The sequence below is a fragment of the Armigeres subalbatus genome, chromosome 3 (assembly GCF_024139115.2).
Source record: "Armigeres subalbatus isolate Guangzhou_Male chromosome 3, GZ_Asu_2, whole genome shotgun sequence".
Taxonomy (NCBI): domain Eukaryota; kingdom Metazoa; phylum Arthropoda; class Insecta; order Diptera; family Culicidae; genus Armigeres; species Armigeres subalbatus.
Genome location: NC_085141.1, coordinates 91,924,594 through 91,936,692, shown reverse-complemented (window position 1 = coordinate 91,936,692; position 12,099 = coordinate 91,924,594). Strand labels below are relative to the sequence as shown.

The following is a 12,099-nucleotide window of genomic DNA, read 5'->3' as shown; positions in this document are numbered from 1 at the left end:
AAGTCATGTATTTTGCGATGCATCATTACACGCATTCGCAGCAGTTATTTACATGCGAACTATATGTCGCGACGATATTGATGTAACAATAGTCGTGGGTAAATCCAAGGTAGCTCCTACTAAGATTATGTCTGTACCACGTTTGGAGCTTCAAGCGGCTGTATTAGGAACAAGACTTCACAATACAGTTCTACAGGAAATAAGAGTAGAGATTAATAGTGTTACCCTTTGGTCAGACTCCAAAACTGTACTTAGCTGGATAAAATCAGAAACTCGCAAGTACAAGCAATTTGTACAATATCGGATAGGAGAGATACTAGAGAGTACGCTGGGATCTCAATGGAAGTACATAAAATCGAATTCTAATCCCGCAGATGAAGGTACCAAAATTACTAATGCGAAAACAACATGGATTAAAGGTCCTTCATTTCTAACGCTTAAGGAAGAAAATTGGGGACACGTGACTAAATACGATTTCTCGGACGATTTAAGCCATGAGGAATTACGTCCTGTTCTTGCAACAATGCAAACCTTTAAACCAGATCTGGATTGGATAAATATCCAATGGTGCTCTGATTGGACACGCTTAAAACGAGCCGTGAGTGGAGCACTCAAATATTTGGGAAAATTAAAGGCCAACATTAGAAAAGTCACCGTTGATATGATCATCTCAGCTGAAGACTTAGAGGAAGCTGAGATATTGCTTATACAAAAACTCAATGGGAAGCTTTCCCTAATGAAATGATGGATTTAAGCACCAAGCGAACAGTTGATAAATCGAGTCCGATTCGTACGCTCACACCATTCTTGGATAAGAATGGCACCATGAAATCGGAAACACGATACAAAAACGCAGAATGCATACCATATTCTGCCAGGTATCCGTACATCTTACCGGCTAAACATATTGTATCGGACCTCATATTGAAAAACAAGCATGAGGAATTCAAACACCAGAAAACAAAAACGGCAGTGGCAGCCATACAACAAAAGTACCATATAGTAAATATTGATTCTGGGATGAAAAGAATAAAAATAAATGCCAACATTGCAAAAACGAAAATGCCAAGATAAATATACCAAAGATGGCACCGTTACCAGAATGTCGGCTACAACCATATGTGAAACCCTTCACTCATACCGGAGTAGATTACTTCGGACCCTATAACGTATCTATTGGGAGACGTACTGAAAAGAGATGGGGAGTCTTGTTTACTTGCATGACTACGCGGGCGGTATATTTGGACCTTGCCCATAATCTAAGCGCGGATGCTTTTTTGCTAAGCCTGAATTCTATACAGAGTAGAAGGGGACGAATTAAATTCCTTTATAGCGATAATGGTACCAACTTTGTAGGAGCTAATAACGAGATGGCAAAAATCCAACATAGACTAGCATCAGAGGAATAAGATGGCCATTTCACCCCCCAGCAGCACCACATTTTGGTGGAGCATGGGAAAGAATGGTAAAGGAAGTCAAGAGCCTTTTACCTAATGAAACCATGTCAGAATACGCATTTAGAGCTTTGCTAACCGAAATTGAAGGTATCATAAACAGCAGACCTCTTACCGCTATATCATTGGATGCAACCGATGACGAACCACTCACTCCAAACCATTTTTGATTGGATGTGCTGGTGGAGCGGAACCATCATTAAATGATACTTCTAAACCTGAAGCGAACCGACAGCAGTGGAAAAGGGTACAACATATGGCAAAGAATTATTGGGATCGGTGGTTGCACGAATACCTTCCTCCCTGGCCAAAAAGATCAAAGTGGGCTGAAGAAGTTAACAACATTAAGGTTGGCGACATCGTTATGATCGCTGACGACGATCAAAAGGCAAGATGGCGAAAGGGAATGATCATTAAAGTCCACCCATCGAAAGAAGGTCAAATTCGATCAGCGGTAGTTAAAACGGCAACGGGCGAATTTACTCGTCCGGTAGCCAAACTGGCGGTATTGGATGTACTACCACCAGATGACGTTACTACCTCCGAAGACAAGCCGAAAAAGAAAAGGTCAAATAAGAGGAAAGCGCCCTCTGAAAATGTTTCTGAGTGCAATAAATTTGTCAGGGCAATTAACAAATTACCGGAAGGGTACGAGTACGGTAAAAGAAAATGCGTTGATATCGAAAGGGTCAAACAAATTGCTGCGGCTATCGCAAAACCAAAGCCCAAGATAAAAAAGAAAAGGATACGAGCCGTAAATTGGACAAGCATGATGGTTATATTGTACTTTGTATGTGCTCTTTTGGGAAGCGCGATATCCTTCGATGGATCTGGATTGATAGCCTTTGATTGCGGAAATCCGGAGGTCAATCTTACGAGCTACTCCCTGTTAGATGTAGCTTCATGTATACCACCCTCGAACAACTTGTCGACAAGCGAATTGCAAATACAAGTATTGCAGAGGAGTGTTAAAAGTGAAGTCAAGGCCTATCAATGTAAAGTAATAGCCAAGAGGAGGATTAAGCATTGCGGAATGCATTCTCACACTTCAGAATATGAACGCGGCTATGAATACATTGTGAAAGAGTTCACATCCGAAGAATGTCATTTATCACATCAGCTAGGCATAATTAAATTAGCTTACGATCATCAACTGCGCGAATTGAAACGCAATGCTACCACTCGCGGAGAGGCACTGATAGTGGGATCAGTTTGGGGAAGCCACTGTAAAGGAGGCACCTACCGAACTCCAAAATATACTTGGGAAGATGCCTTGGTTTATTACGAGTATGAGATCACATTGCGAGATTACATGGCAGTTGTAGATCATGAAAATGATGTTATACACTTGAGAAACGGTCTCACATGCAGATTTTCTCAAGGAAAATGTTTAGATTCGGAAGACGGATACATAACATGGGACGCCGTCTCCAACAACGGATGTGAAGAATCAGAATACGAGGTAATTTATGAGGGTTTGGTAAATCGAACCCAAAACGAAAAAAGGGATAAACATAACAAAATCTCAAACGCCGTCTATAGCACAATTTCAGACACACATCTGTTCTCTATTAGAGCTAGAGAAAAGACAAAAATTTGTGGGCACTTAGGTTTTATGACCGATCATCCTCGTATCGTTATTGTTGAAGTGGTAGGCTTCAACTCTCCTTTCAAAAGGAAATCTACGACGGGTAGAAACTTTGATTTATTTACATATTTCAATTCCAAAATAACCCTAGTAGAAAACTATATTGGGAAAAGCATGTCGGAACTTTACAGCACGGTTATGACCGAAATGTGTAAAGTAGACAAAACACTGATGGAAACCAAATTAACACTGGCACGTCTCAACCCTACAGAATTTGTAACCAGTATCATAAAACGATCTGGATACACCGCTGTGGTGGCAGGAGAAGTTTTGCACGTATTGGAATGCAAACCAGTTTATGTAACTCCCAGGTCTGACGAGAATTGTTATCAGGAAATACCTGTAACTTATAACAATCTTTCCATGTTTATAGCACCAGTAAGCCACGTACTGCAAAATAGAGGTACACAGATTGATTGTACACCTCTTCTTCCGGCCAAGTTTCAAATAGGTGGAAGATGGTACACCACCGACGGACGGATAAGAGAAACCACGTCGCCGTTAAAGCTAACTACAGATTTAATAACCACGTGGACTTATACTCATCTTCCAAACCTAATACAAAGTGGTGTTTATGACGCAGAAAGCGTGATCAAGATGAGAAACATGATCTATGAACAGGGTGATAAAAGAGCAGCATCTAATGTTTTACAGAAAATTTTGGGCGGAGAGCGACCTGATTTTCAAGGATTCCGTTTTGATGCTTTGATATCGGATCGGATGATTGAAAATGTTTTTGAAAAATATTGGTCTAAGTTACTCTCATGGTCAACCTGGTTGGGAAACATAACTTCTACCTTTATTGGTATATACATGATAGGAAGAATAATTAAATTTACGATTGACACTATTATGCACGGGCACATATTATATGACATATATGGTTTGGGATGGCAACTACTTGCATCATTTTGGGATTCTTTAACAAGTTTTCTTTCTCATAGAAATGCTATGAAAAGAACAGAAACACAAAATAATAAAAATGAAAATCCACCGCAACACGAAGTAGAAGTCGTTCAAGAAAATTTTGACAAGCCCAGCGCTCCATTCTACCCAAATTTATTTTCGCGGATTAATGAGCAAATTTGAGTAAACCTAGCGTTTTACGGGCTCCGGAATGTCGCTGCGCGAACAAAATTAGTTCATCATAAAATCAATCACGCCGTTGCACCCAGCATTGCAACGCGTTGGTCTAAGCCATACCGATGTTGATGTCATATTAAGAAACTGTAAGTGATAAGTAGAGCGGAAAAAGGCATAACTAATTTACATAAGGACAGCTAGGAACGAGTATCGCACACAGATTAGGCGATAAACACGCCCACGCGTAGGCGCATGTGGCAATAAACATTTTTCCTTTCTCTTTCGTCCTGCCAGAATGCAGTCCTTTGGCAGGAACGATACAAATGTTTTCAATCCTAAGAAGCTAATGTTATGCAATCATAGAAGATAAGCCGCGCCTTAAATTGTGAGCCCTTCCCGATCTGGCCGTAAGAGCAAGCGAAAGAGAATCGAATAAGGATAATTACCAGATCTGGATGGGCGTTAGTTAATAAGCTCAATACTATTATACAAGTGGTAGATCACCACACATTCAAGAGTTACATTAGGCGCAACGTGGAAGATCACCACACATTGAAGAATAGTTGTAATGAGTGAAATAGAAAATATTCGTAGATTAATCACTAATGCCCAAAAGAGAGCAAACATGTGACCCAAATATTTCTAAATTGTAAATCACTAATGTATCATGTAGAAGTAAGACCCTTACCCCTGTGAATGTTTCAAATAAAATTAAGTTCGATGTTTTACTCCTGATTCTTTAATTAGAATTTCGAAACTCCGGTCTTCAACTTCCCTGCTTGACTCGAAAACGTCTCTCCGTAAAGGAGAAACAAGTAGTATCAAAAAGGACTTTTTGGTTTGGTTCCTTGGATCGAAACAAGTTGCTCTGTAACAGGAGTAACAAGTAGTTCCTTGGGAAAGTAACCTCGCGGTGTGCATTTGCGAAGGACATCTCCCTAACCGGAGAAAGAAGTAGCATTGACGAATACATAGACGGAGTGGTGGCCATTTTTTCGGGCACCACTATATACCCCTGGGGAGTGACGGATTACAATTATTACAATCACTCGACCATTGAGAAGCCCCTCAATTCAAATCCCGTCAGTTTGACAACAGTTGTCATTTCCATTTTTGTTTACCTCCTGTTTCTGATTCAAAAATCAATGAATCGAGGCGAGTTTGTTTAATGTTTTATCCTCCATACAGTGTAAGCAGGTACGGTCGACAAATATTAATATATATAAATAGTTCCCAGTGAAGTTCTTGATATGAGGTAATTATTTGTTGTATTTCAGTAGAATTGCAATATTTTAATGCCATTGATTTTGTATATACAGCTTTTCGTTTGGAACTTCTGAAGAATCAAAACCAGCATCAGCAGCTGTCGGACATCAACCTCGTAGGCGACGATTGACGGATGGCTAAAAGGTAAACTAGCTCCCGAACCATCGGTGGGGTATTGTCTCAGCTCTGCGAATCGCTGATCCTAGACATTATCGAAAGTTACCAGCTACGGAATCGATTAATCCACCAGAAACTGTCGCAGTTTTACCAGCTACGGAATCAATTAATCCGCCAGCAACCGTCGCAGTTCTACAATTCCGAGCTCCACGGATGTCCCAAGAATATTACAGATTCCCACACGACAGGCCCAATTGCCCAACAGTAAACCAGTGGTCTTTTAACGAATAAGAAAAACAGGGTGTGCGTGTGCAAACATTTACGGCACCTAAGACGAATGGAACCAAGACCGATGAAATCGCGCGGTCCGGTCTGGAAGATCCAACCGGACGTAAAAAATCATTCCCGGATAACGTGAAGATCTTTTCGATGTTGGATACAATTTGATTGCGGCCTAGTCTTGTTGTTCCCGGAAGTGGCCGACAAGAAGAACAGACGGCGCACAGCTCAAGACAGAGGAGAAATGAAACGTGAGCCAGGTAGGCTGTTATTGCTTTTTGAACCAAAAGCTGCTATTCAATGCTGCTGTTTCAATAACATCCGGATCACAGATTTGTCAACGGATTGGTAAGTTGTATAGGTAGGGTATAACACCCAACAATCACCCTGATCCCAATTTTTGGCCCACCTCGTTTAAAATCATTTCTTAAAAACAGTTTAAGTTCCCGTATTTTCATAAAGTTATTAAATAATTATTTTTAAACAAATATTGTGAAAATATTTGAACTTACAGTCTTACCCTAGTTGAAATTTTACAATTTAATGAAATACCTAATAAGGAATTTATTTTGATATTTTTCAGGTCTCGGTGCGGTCAGTCGCAACTGTTCCATTTCCATCAATCTTTCCACCATCTACAGTACCCTCAGCCAAGTCACCAGTTCCGGAATTGCCTGCCATCAAAAGTTCACCCAGTTGTGATCCTGGGCTTGCTACAATTGATGTTTCATCCACCTCACAGATTAGAAGCTGATAGGAATGGAATTGCTTCTATCAGTTCTGACATTGGGTGCCATGAATGATGTTCCCTCGCTGCTAGTAATGCAGCAATAGTCAGGCATCCGACAATATAAAGGCTGTATACCTCCTGGCTGTCCTCGGTGGCAACGCCAGCCCATCGAGTGCCGACATCGAGAAGATCCTGAGCTCGGTTGGTATCGAGGCCGATTCAACTCACGTCACCAAGGTGGTCAACGAGCTGAAGGGCAAGTCGGTGGAGGAACTGATGGCCTCCGGTCGCGAGAAGCTCTTGTCGATACCAGCTGGTAGAGCCGCTCCAGCTGACGATGCTTGTGCTCCTGCCGTTGGTGCTGCTGCCGCTCCTGCTGAAAATTAGAAGGAAGAGTCGGAATCGGAGGACGACTTTCGGTCGTCGGGGGCTTCGGTCTTTTTTAATAAGAAGGGATTCAACCACATCATTGGAATGTGACGATGACCATTCGTACGAAAGGTAAAAATATTTATTTCTGTGAATTAAATAACCAAAAAATTGTGACGTCTGATTCCAAACTCTCAAACATACATATTATGAAGCTTTACTAGTGCAGCGGAATCGACATAGTTTCGCCCATGAGACCGCGCATGGCCGATCAATTCCCATTTGGCAGCTTCTAGCACTCCTCAAGAATAGGCAAACATTGGTGCTTCATCCGATAAAAAGCAAAATAACAAAACCGTTCATCATCCTACAACCACTTGCAATGGTGCATACAATGACGGCACTTCGGACGGCACGCAACATATCAATGGAACTTGCGAAATTCCCGAAATTCCCATGGCCGAGTGACAAAGTAGTGCGGTATACCGTGTGTTAATAAAAGCTTCAACCGAACACACATCGACAACATCCGGACAACTATGTACAGAAAAACAACTTTCCTACGTTCATTTCAATTTGTATGTTTCCTGGTCTTGCCGATCCGGAACTGTCATCTATAGGAAATGGCCATGACGGAGGCCGGGAAAAGTCCGGGAGTCGTTCAGCATAGAGAGGGCATGGGCACAAATGGGATCCTGTTATTATTTTTCGTTCTAAGAGCTATTTTGATATGCTGCTGAAATAACGATCGGATCGCAGATTTTTATTTGAAAGGTAGGTTATTTAGTAAAAAAATTATAACGGAATACACAGGATTTTGTTTTTACACGATTTTTTTTCGCTCGTGTTTTTGATCGTGTAACTTCAATTTACCACCAAACACTTCGCAACATGTTTTAAAAAATCCAGGATAAATCAAAGAAAAATCACATGATAATTGATATGCGTTAAACATTTAGGATGAGTGGAAAATTGAGAAAATATAAATCGTGTAAAAACAGAATCCAGTGTAGTGTAATTTTAGGATTTGTTATTTTTTTTCAGATCTTTGTACCAGCCGAGAGTTTTTCTTCAAACGGCCATACCGTCAGAAACCCTATTGCAGTTCCGGTCGAGGTTCCGGTATGGCATGCCGTCATGCCGAGATTTTTAATCTGCTTGAGTTGTCGGACCTCAAGGACCACATTGTGGACGCACGACGGAAATACACGATGACATTTATTCAATATGAATCATTGATTATATTTACGGAGATACATTTGCATAACTTGGTGAATCGCATTGCTGCCCACACTACCGTAATGTGTAATAAATTACCGTAATGATTACGAATACATACCTATTTTAAGATCACTTCAAAACGAACTTTTGTTGAGAGGCCCGAAGATCCATATTGTTACACATCAATCGACTAAGTGGCTAAGTTACTTGATTGGTTGATTGCTTGTTTGATTGATTGATTGATTGATTGGTATGGTAGCTTGCTTGAATGGTTGGTTGCTTGAGTGGTTGACTGGTTGGTTTACTGGTTGATTGATTGGTTGTGGTTATTTAGTTGATTGGTTGATTAGTTGGTCGGCTGGTTAGTTGATAAGTTTTGTTGATTGCTTGGTTTATTAGTTGTTGGTTGCTTGATTGCTTGGTTGATTATTTGATTGCTGCTTGATTTGTTAGTTGGTAGTATGGTTGATTGGTTGGTTGCTTGACAAGTTGATTGATTGGTTAGTAGGCTGGTTAGTTGATTAGTTGTTTTGTTGGCTGCTTGGTTGATTAGTTAATAAGTTGATTGCTGGATTGGTTGGTTATTTAGTTGATTGGTTGTTTGATTGGTGATTGGTTGGTTGCTTGATTGGTTGATTAGCTGGTTGGTTGTTTGATTGCTTGGTTGATTGGTAGCTTGCTTGAATTGTTGGTTGCTTGATTGTTGGTTGGTTGCTTGACTGGTTGATTGGTTAGTCGGCTGGTTAGTTGATTAGTTGTTTTGTTGGTTGCTTGGTTGATTGGTTAATAAGTAGATTGGTAGCTTGCTTGAATGGTTGGTTGTATGATTAGTTAGTTGATTGATTCGTTGGTTATTTGGTTAGTTGGTTGCTGCTTGATTTGTTAGTTGGAAGCAAGGATGTTATCGATCATTTAGTAATTTGCGTTAGATCATTTAGTAGTTTGTCAATAGCTCATTCCAAGAGCTGAATTTCAAAATGTGTTGTATGGTGGACTTCTAGTGCGAAGGTTTTTCTACAACTCTGCGTAATGGTTTATTGTTGGAATTTCACTAGTGACGGAGTTATAGCGCTAGTTGCAGTCTCTTAAACTAAGTGATCGGAATTTTGTTATCATTTAGTCTAAGTTACTGAAACTATAGCTATATCTTCGTTACTAGTGAAATTCAAACAATGAACCATTAGGAAGAGTTGTTGAAAAACCTCCGCACTAGAAGTCCACCATATAATACATTTTGAAATTCAGCTTTTGGAATGAGCTATTGACAAACTACTAAATGATCGAACGCAAATTACTAAATGATCGATAACATCCTTGGTTGGAAGAATGGTTGATTGGTTGGTTGCTTTTTTATTGATTCCTTGATTGGTTGGTAATTTGGTTGCTTGACTGGTTGATTGATTGGTTGGTCGGCTAGTTAGTTCATATGTTGTTTTGTTGGTTGCTTGATTGGTTGATTAGTTGGTTGGTTGAATGATTGCTTGGTTGATTGGTAGTTTGCTTTAAAGGTTGGTTATTTGATTGATAGATGCTTGATTTGATAATTGTTAGAATGGTTGATTGGTTGGTAATTTGGTTGCTTGACTAGTTGATTGATTGGTTGGTCGGCTGGATAGTTGACATGTTGTTTTGTTGGTTGCTTGGTGGTTGATTAGTTGGTTGGTTGGTTGGTTGCTTGATTGCTTGGTTGATTGGTAGCTTACTTGATTGGTTGATTGCTGCTTGATTTGTTAGTTGGTAGTATGGTTGATTGGTTGATTGGTTAATAAGTTGATTGCTAGATTGCTTGATTGGTTAGTTGATTGATTGGTTAGTTATTTGGTTGATGGGTTGGTTGGTCGGGGGCAGCAGGGACTATGTCCAAGGGCTTGACGATCCCTCCCCAGGCCATCTGCGAGTTATGGCGCCTGACTAGTATGTGGTGGGGTTTGACAGTAGGCCCTGTTTAACCTCTATAAAAAGCTGCATGTATCCGCATGTAGGCTCCAAAGCGACCGTGTGCCGCTCAAAGCGCACAAGCCCAAGTCCTGGTGTTAGGTGGGACGCTAAACAGCCAATCAAGCAACCAACCAATAACCAATCAAACGACCAATCAACCAAATAACCAACCAATCTAGCAATCAACTTATTAATCAATCAACCAAGCAGCCAACAAAACAACTAATCAACTAACCAGCTTACTAACCAATCAATCAACCTGTTAAGCAACCAACCAATCAACCATACTACCAACTAACAAATCAAGCAGCAATCAACCAAATAATCAACCAAACAATCAAGCAACCAACCAACTAATCAAGCAAGCAACCAACTAATTAACCAATCAACTAAACAACTTACCAATTAACGAAACGACCAACCAATCAAGCAACCAATCAACTAAATAACCACAACCAATCAATCAAGTAAAGCAACCAATCAACCAAATAAGTAACCAGCTACCAATCAATCAACTAATCCAGCAACCAACCAATTAAGCAAGCTACCAATCAACCAACTAACTAATCAACCAATCAACCAACAAGCTAATCAACCAAATAAGCAATCAACCAATCAACCATTCAAGCAACCAACAAAACAACTAATCAACTAACCAGCCGACCAACCATTCAATCAACCAGTAAAGCAAACAATCAACCAAATAACCAACCAATTAAGCAACCAACCAACTAATCCAGCAATCAGCCATTCAGGCAAGCTACCAATCAACCAAGCAATCAAGCAACCAGCCAACTAATCATCAACCAAGCAACCATTGAAGCAACCAACAAAACAACATATGAACTAACCAGCCGACCAACCAATCAAGCAACTAATCAATCAACCAGTCAAGCAACCAATCAACCAAATAACCTGATTAGTTGGTAAGATTGAGAACCAATCAACAATCAAGCAACCAACCAACCAATCAACCATTCTACCAACTAACAAATCAAGCAGCAACCAATCAACCGATCAACCAAATAACCAACCAATTCCTTGATAGTTGGCTGGTTGCTTAATTGGTTGGTTGGTTGCTTCATTGTTTGTTGGTTGCTTGGTTGGTTATTTAGTTGATTGGTTGCTTGATTGGCTAATCCAGCAATCAGCCATTCAAGCAAGCTACCAATCAATCAAGTAACTAATCAACTAATCAACCAACCAAGCAACCATTGAAGCAACGAACAAAACAACATATAAACTAACCAGCCGACCAGCCAATCAAGCAACCAAACAATCAACCAGTCAAGCAAACAATCAACCAAATTACCAACCAATCAATCAATCAACCAACAATGAAGCAACCATCCAATCAACCATTCTACCAACTAACAAATCAAGCAGCAACCAACCAACCCATCAACCAAATAACTAACCAATCAAGCAACCTAGCAATCAACTTATTAACCAATCAACCAAGAAACCAACAAAACAACTAATCAACTAACCAGCCGACCAACAATCAACCAACCAGTCAAGCAACCAACCAACAATGAAGCAACCAATTAAGCAACCAACCAACTATTAACCATTCAACAGTTCTACCAACTAACAAATCAAGCAGCAACCAAACAATCCTTCTACCAACTAGCAAATCAAGCAACCAACCAATAATCAGGCAACCAACCAATTAATCTACCAATCAAGCAATCAACAAAACAACTAATCAACCCATCAAGCAACCGACCAACAATCAATCAACCAACTAATCAACCAATCAACTAATCAATCAACCAATCAAGCAACCAATCAACTGAATAATTAACTAGTCAACGATTCCAGCAACCAACCAATCAACCAATCAAGCAACCAACTAATTAGCCATTTAAGCAACCAACAAAACAACTAATCAACTAACCAGCCGACCAACCAATCAATCAACCAGTCAAACAACCAATCAACCGAATAACCAACCAATCAAGCAACCAACCAACTATGAAGCAACCAACCAT

At 40.2% G+C, this 12,099-nt stretch overlaps 1 long non-coding RNA gene across 2 annotated transcripts; it reads left to right on the top strand.

Moving 5' to 3' along the window:
- Positions 1-5,346: 5,346 nt before the first annotated feature.
- LOC134227677 (uncharacterized) lies at positions 5,347-8,307 on the top strand. Of its 2 annotated transcripts, XR_009983726.1 has the most exons (5): positions 5,348-5,440; positions 5,505-6,195; positions 6,431-7,078; positions 7,162-7,720; positions 7,991-8,307. It is a non-coding gene; the product is annotated as an uncharacterized LOC134227677 (long non-coding RNA). The 2 variants fall into 2 exon arrangements; XR_009983725.1 differs by having other exon boundaries at positions 5,347-5,440; positions 6,431-7,720.
- Positions 8,308-12,099: the final 3,792 nt, after the last annotated feature.